The sequence below is a fragment of the Benincasa hispida genome, chromosome 12, assembly GCF_027475165.1.
Source record: "Benincasa hispida cultivar pf3 chromosome 12, pf3_genome.v1.1, whole genome shotgun sequence".
Classification (NCBI taxonomy): domain Eukaryota; kingdom Viridiplantae; phylum Streptophyta; class Magnoliopsida; order Cucurbitales; family Cucurbitaceae; genus Benincasa; species Benincasa hispida.
The window spans coordinates 51137905-51145822 of NC_143489.1; positions in this window are offsets into that span (position 1 = coordinate 51137905).

Genomic DNA, 7918 nt, shown 5'->3' on the forward strand with positions numbered 1-7918 from the left:
TGCAGATCAAAGGATAATCCTGAATAAACAGGAGTTTATAGCTAGCTCAGGATTAAGATTGAGTTATTCTAGGTTACTTATGAAATAATCAGTTTTAACAGTAAACGGGCGTTATAAAGAAAAGTGACTATTTCGTGGTCTAGTCTTTATACAAACTCCTTGCATAAGATGCCCCCACTCTTATGTCTCTACATGAATGATCTGTGGATCACGTCATCTGTATTACTTATATAAAATGGACCGCATCCAATAGTGTTATCAGGATGAGAAACCCAATTTCATCCATATACTTATAGACCATTTAGGCTATATACTATTAATTTGATCTTGTTTATGTCACCATATAAAGTTAAAGTATTCATACTAAAGCCATGGATATGTTTATTGGATTTTCATAATAGAATGCAAAATCAATAACTTTATTGAATAAAATATTCAATAATATTTTATTGATAAATAGAATGTTTAACACAAAATTTATAAACTGCGAGTTCTAGGACATTCCCAACACGTTGCAACTGAAGGAAATCGGAAACGAGATTTTCATGAGCAGCGAAACAAGATTATTCCAAATTACAATCATGAATGAACATATATTTACAGTCGAATACAAAACAAGCGGTTATACAAATCATACAGAGAAATTATAGCATGAATACATTCAAATGAACAGAGATCAAACTCTACGCACATATGAGAATGCATCTCCACGCTCCGTTGCGCAACTCTGATCGAACAACAGCAACCACGAACGCCCGATCTACACGACCACAACATAGCACGAACACCACATAAACACTTTGTGCTCGTCCTCAATGATCTCCTCGATCACGAACTCTTTCGCAACACGAACGACCTCCACAACACCACGAATGGCCTCTAGAAAACCTTAACGGTGTCGAGTTGAGTCTGACACCACCAATAAGGCGACTTTGGTATTCTCAGTATGAGAATCCAGAGGGTGGGCTCTGTTCAGACTTGGTATGAGGTAAACGAACGGAGGAAACAACGATCACGTACACGACTAGACAGGTGGGAGATGGCGGAGACCTATCGTATAGGTCGATGTCCAATCGTTTAGATAAAGCTATGTGATCGTCTAGCAAAAGCTATGCGATCGTTTAGCTCTATCGTTTAGCTTGGTCTGTCACTTACAGACTCTACACGATCGTTTACATTAGGCCAGCGATCGTCTAGCAAAGCTATGCAATCATTTAGTAAATACTGCACGATCGTTTAGCTTTCTACTACACGATCGTTTAGCTCACCCAGCCGTCGTTTAATAAATCCGAATTTACTTAATGACTTCGTGAGTTTCTTTTTTGCGAGAGAAAACTCAAAATCCTTTTCTATCTTTTGTAAAAACCCCTTTTCAAAATAGGAAACCATTTTCCTTTTAAACTCACGATTATCATGATCCAATAACCACCCACTACTTTGGTTATTTAAAAGAAAAAGAATTAATTATCTAATAATTAATATTATTATAAACATAAATGATAACCAACTTATCATACTATATTTATAACATATAGTTTTAATATTTCATCTCATGAAACATATAAACCATATTTCTTTTTCTATTCCATGGTACTTAATGTAAATCTCATTTACATCAATCCTCCACTAGATGTATCTTATACATCATACCGATTATATCATATATAATCAAAATACATCTTGTCAATTTGAACATTTAAAATCAACACCAAGAACTGATCCTCAACAAAATCCAAGCTACCAAGGGGACCTCATGAACCTGTAGCTCCGAAGCTCCAACGGTACGTGAATAACTGATTAAACTCTTTAGTCACGGGATCCACCATTCATTAACTGCCAGGCACTCCACTAAAGATTGACAGCTGAACTCTCCTTATTACAAATATATTATGTGTCCATCTTAACCAATCAGTAGTGCGACCACCCTTCACAGATCGCTCGTAAGTACAGCTGGGCCAATAACTGTTATGCCCCTATAGTTACATCTATCTTCTTAAGTACCACTGATCCCTCTAATGAACATAAATCATAGTTCTACTATGACTCACTATGATTGAGTCTTCTCTTCCAAAGAGAAGTTGTGGCCACTATGTTCAAGCCTTGGAATCAGCCCTTAAGGGAGCAATCTCTCTACTTATCCCTACTTTGGGAAATGAGTGAATTCCATCTTATGGATTGAGTTCCCAGCTCCCAGATCAGACAAGTCCCCAAAAAGGTAGGCATGTTGAGTTGGCAATCTGGCCACTCTCACCCATACTAATCAAAGGACCGCCCTCAAAGGCAGAAGTTCCCAAAACACTCAGGATTGAGGTCGTGTCACCTATGGTCATTTAGTTGAGAAGCAAGCTCTAGTATCAACGGCGTTATATACAAAGTCTAGTCATCTCATGGTCCAGGTCTTATACAAACTCTTTGTATAGGACACCCCCGTTCCACGTCTCCACACGAATGGTCAGGATCTACCATTTGTAGTAGTTTACAACACTTGCAACCCTCTACAAAGTGGGTCGTATCTGTAGTGTCTTCAGGATCAGGTATTCCACCTTAATCCTTATACTATAGACCGATTTAAGTTATCACTTAAGGCATGATCCACTTGTATATCACATATACATGCTTAAGTTCACATAAGATAACCAAGGAGCTTTGTTTATTGTATATGAGTAAATGCCAAAATTAAATAACACTTATTTTATTCATTGAACAATGTGTATCTTTACAAAACAACGAGACTCCAAGAGAATTAGGACACCAATCTGATAACGGGCAGAAATGCAAGTTATTACAATACTAAGTTATTAAACAATGCAGGTTTACGTTGATAAAATATATAAGATTGCGTCCAAAAAGCATTAAGTTCATGACATTGCGGTCGCATGCGTTCATCGCATGAAAACAGTTAACTTTTGTATTTTTATGCAGAATATGCGTTGATGCAAAGCGGAAAATGCGATCACAAGAAATCAACGGTCGAGCGCAGCGTTACCGCAAGGCTTTGCGGTGATTTGTGCTTGCAAATATTTGCTAAAAAAGAATTGCCATATAGAGCCAGCGCAACTTGGTGGGCGCATCTGGGTGAAAAGCATAATAAATCACGATGGGAAAGAAAACTGATGACGGTCGAGTCCGAATTAAGTTGACAAGCCGCTAACGAACTACTGTAGCAAGTACACTCAACTTTTCGGTGACAAATATTTAGCGCATCAGACAGATAATTAATGCCATCCCATCAATGCAATCATAAGAGAGAAGAAGCCTTTCACCCCGAAGCTCTATAAATACCGAAGGCAACCTTCAGAGAAGGGGTTCATTCGTCGAGTTTGACACTTAGATAATTTTCTCCATAGTTAGAAGTAGCCTTGCTTTTAGATTTCCTTTTATTTAAGGCGGAAGCAAGAGAAGCGAGATTGTGTTGAGAGATCGTTCCAGTGAACTTGGAAGAGTGTTAGAAGCGTCGAGCTCAGAGAGAGGGCCAACTCCTGCGGAAGTAGGAATATCTTTTGAACAGAATAGAGTTGGCAGTGTAAAATCCTTGGGAAGCAAGGGATTGCTACCAGGCTCTCTATCCTTACCTTCCATTGTCATTTTGTATTTAAACTTATCTACAGAAATGGAATTTACTTCTTTATATCTGTTCACTCTCTGTTTATTATGCATGAGTAGCTAAATCTGTCGAATGGGTTGAGAAGCACCTAACTAGCATAACTGGGGATCTTCATTCTATGAGATTATCTTGTATTATGTATGCATCATTCGTCCATTAGATATACTCGAGAGGGTAATCTAAGGACAGAATCTAGGCTTGGAAAAGTCAGGTTAGAATCTAGGCTTGGGAGAGTCAGATTAGAATGCATAATCAAGAGATAAGAGCTTAGGAATAAGCACAGTTTGCTATTAACTCATCGTATGCATCCTAGAGATAGGTTATGATTGTGTGCGGTCACCTTGTCGTTGTGTGCATATTGCATCATCGCATAGACAAAAAGTAGAGACTTAGGAATAATCTCTATGGACATTATCGCATTCATCACATGCGTTCTAGAACTAGGAGCACGACATTTGCATTGGATAATGATTTGCTGTTGCATGAGTGTAGCATGATCGCATAGTTTGACGCATTCCCGAGAAATGCTAGCTAAAGACCTTCTCAACCCGTTCCTCTGCATACTCAGTATATCTACCGCATAGTCGATCTATTCTCAAATCCGCTGCATACTTTTTATACTGTAAATAGCAACCCAAAAATAACTCTTTGATTGAATGGTTACCGCAAAGTCTTCTTAGTAATTATCACCGCATATTGTTTTCTTTAGTCCCTGAGTTCGACCCTGGACTTACCAGGAAACTCAGTGGGATTTATACTTGGATTCCGCTGAGAAAAATTGTTGCTCATCGCATTTTCATCACCGCATTTCATTCCATTATTTCATCACATAAAATAACGCATCACAATCCCAACAGCAACACCACTTCAACACTTGAGGGCTGGATTGATAAGAGCATTGCAACGTTGCAACTATATTATAAATATTTTCTTTTCGAATTAGTAAAAGGGGGAGAGTTAGGCCGTCTTAGAGAGCATGTTGCTCGATTTTTGCCATTCTAGGCCAAAACTCATGAGATTTCCTTTGCTTTTGAGTTTTATTAGTAAATATTGGCATCGTGTGTTGGATTCGATGAACGATTGAAGGCCACGACATCGGTTTTTGAGGTTTGCAGGGATTTCTTGAATTCTTTGAGATTTCTTATGGATTTTTTATTGGATGTTTTTCTTTCTTTATGATTTCCATTCTTTGATTTAACTTATAGTACAAGCATATAGGATTGATGAACCGAAGACTCAATTTCTTGTATGTTTGTCTTTGTTATGTGTGTTTTTTATGTCTGTAATTGCATTGAAGATATGGTTAATTCAGTAGAAATAGGTTTTAGTTTGATTTATGGCATGATGTCTAAGCTATCTAGGATCACCTAATTGATAACAAAACCTAAAGATTGGAAATGCATTAGGATAGAATTGGCCATTCTTGCTTAATGTCTTAATCAATCCAAGAACGTAATGCAATTAGCTAAGTAAATTGCCTTTATAATGAGCTTAGTTAATTTAGGGATTAACGACATGTTGATTATTATTAGGGAGTTCGTATGGGCAGTCCATACATTCGATTAGGCTTAAAAAATAGTTAATTCAAGCATGTTTTCATAATTAATCGATGATTAGATTCATAGCACGATTTCTAAATCGGCGAAGGTAATCTTGTATTCGATCTCTCTCTTTCATCTATCTTACTTTTCTGCATTTTAATTTTCGCATTTAGTTTTCATGTGAATCAAACTCAAAACCCTGTTTTTACTACTTTACATAGTTGAATTTAGCTTAAGAGAAGATTAATTCTTGGCCTTTATGTGGTTCGATCCCATACTTGCCGCTTGTGTTACCTAGTAGTATAAGTAGTAGTACAGTGATTTATAAATATTTTTTTGTTTTGGTTTAGAGTCAAATTAACGACATCGATTTTTTATATTCGAACAACTGAACCGCAAAATGATTATTCTCTCTTTATAACACTGTTACTTAAAGAGATTAAAATTTCAATAGGATGACCATAGTAACTCGACCTTAATCCTGAGTGAGTTGTGAACTCTTATCTTTGAGGAAAATCCTTTTGATCTGTATGGGTGAGAGTGGCCAAATCCGCGACTCAATATGTCTACCATTTTAGGGATTTGGCTGGGTAGGAAGTTGGGAATATAGTTATGTTGTGAATAAAAGATGCGATGATTTCATAGCTCAAAATTGCTATGAGATAATGAGTCTATGTGATCAAACTTAATGAACATACACCAATCACAAGTTTTCTCATTCATCGGCCAAGTGAAACCCGATCACAAGTGTCTTAGGATAACCTAAGGTCGAACATAGGGATTTAAAGTGATTGCGCTGAATAACAGTGATTCATGCGAGGGAATTAAAAGATGTGATTTGTTTATCTTAAAGCTAAATAAAATGTGATAAGGAAATTCTAAGTAACCAAAAACCTGACAAGAGTCACAAGTGAGTAAATGTGTGATGTTGCAGACTAAACGAGGGAAAGATATAGATATGAAAGGGCCCGAGGGAAAGTGACTACTGACTAAATGAATCTTATTGAAGACTATCATGGTTCATACTTCTGATTGGCACACACCTCTCGGTGATTGTCTCCACTGGTCATATTTCTATGACGCATAAGATGGATATTGAGAACGCAAGATTGTTTCTATCTCTAGAAATACTTCTTGCTTCGCTTAACAGGTTCTACTAATATTTCTCTCTCGAGACATTGGTTATGTTACTTGTCTCTGCTTTCACAGGCAAGTGTAACTTCAAAATATGTTGAGCGATCGTGATAAAACCTTGAAACTTGATTTAAATCGTGAGAGTGACCTTCCCCCTTTCCCTATGGAGTTTAGTGATTCATGGGGAAGGTAATGAAAAATGAACAAATGTGAAATGAGATAGAGATGAACATTATGATGATAGTAAGATAGTAGAAGAATTTGAATACAAGCTGTCTAATGTCTTAGTTAAACAAGTACTACAACACGTTAATAGCAGAAAAATGAAATGGATTCGCGGTTGATATCAATCTCTTGATAGTAATAGATAATGGTAAAGACTGTTGGCTTTGATGTAGTGGATGAAGTGGCGAAAGCCGTCTCAGAATCTTTCTCCGGTGATCCTTTGATGATGAAATGGGGTGGAAAGTGAAAGTGGAATGTTCTCTGCAACTCTCGGCCTTCAGCTCCCCCTCTCTTTCCTTCTAGTGTCGAGGCTCTATTTATAGAGCCTTACGCTGTTTTGCATTAAGATTCCCGCTTTGATTGGTTGTTATCATTCGTCAAGGCAGGTAGGAATGTTAGTGCTGCATCATGGTCAATGGTTAGGAAATTTGTCAAAGTATCAGCTGATATGATTTCAAAAAGCCCGAGGCATGCGTCCACTGCATACTTCTTAAAGGATCAGTGCATGCGACGTTCCTGAATTTTCCTGCAAAATACAAGCTTTGGCGTACTTTGCCCATGAAATGCGGTCATCGAGTGTGTTTTAAGTACCTTAATGCAACTTTGATTTTTTCACATAAATTCACTCATGATTGGCTCATTTTCTTCCTTCTCGTTATCACATATTCTAAGAAAGAGACACAAATAACTTGTATTTCTACACGTTATCAAGCTACATAAGATAGAATTTGTTTCTTCTTAGTTTTAGGGTAAGTAGATGAATTGTTCCCTTAAAGGTTAATTTTGAGTCTTGAAAAATGAGAACCCTCACCCTCTCACTGTCCAGAGAGGGGATTAATTATAGATGGACTATAACTAATTACTCATTAGAGGGATCAGTGGTACTTAAGAAGTTAGATGTAACTACAAGGGTAAAACGATAATTTGACCCAATTGTAGTTATGAGTAGTTCATGAAGGGTCAATTTTAATTGGTTGCATCCGTGGACACAGAAATATATCTACATTGCGAAGAGTACAACTGTCGTCTTTAGTGGAGTGACTGACAATTAATGAATGTTGGTTAGTTAATTAAAGAGTTTAATTAATTAATCTTGTATTATTGGAGTTTCTAATCTGTAGGTCTATTAATCCCCTTGCTAGTTCATTAAGGATAAACCAAGGAATAAATAGTTTTGGAGAATTTAAATTATTCAAATCATTTAAGGAAAACTTTTATATTAATATGATTAATATAAAGTATAATGTATATCTATATATATAGTTAATTATGAATATGATTCATAATTAATAAGAGAGATAAGTATTTAAATAAGATTCAAATTAATATAACATGTCTTGATACACTATAATATATAGTTGAACATAAATATGATTTATAATACTATATGAGAGTGTTAAATTTGAATAAGATT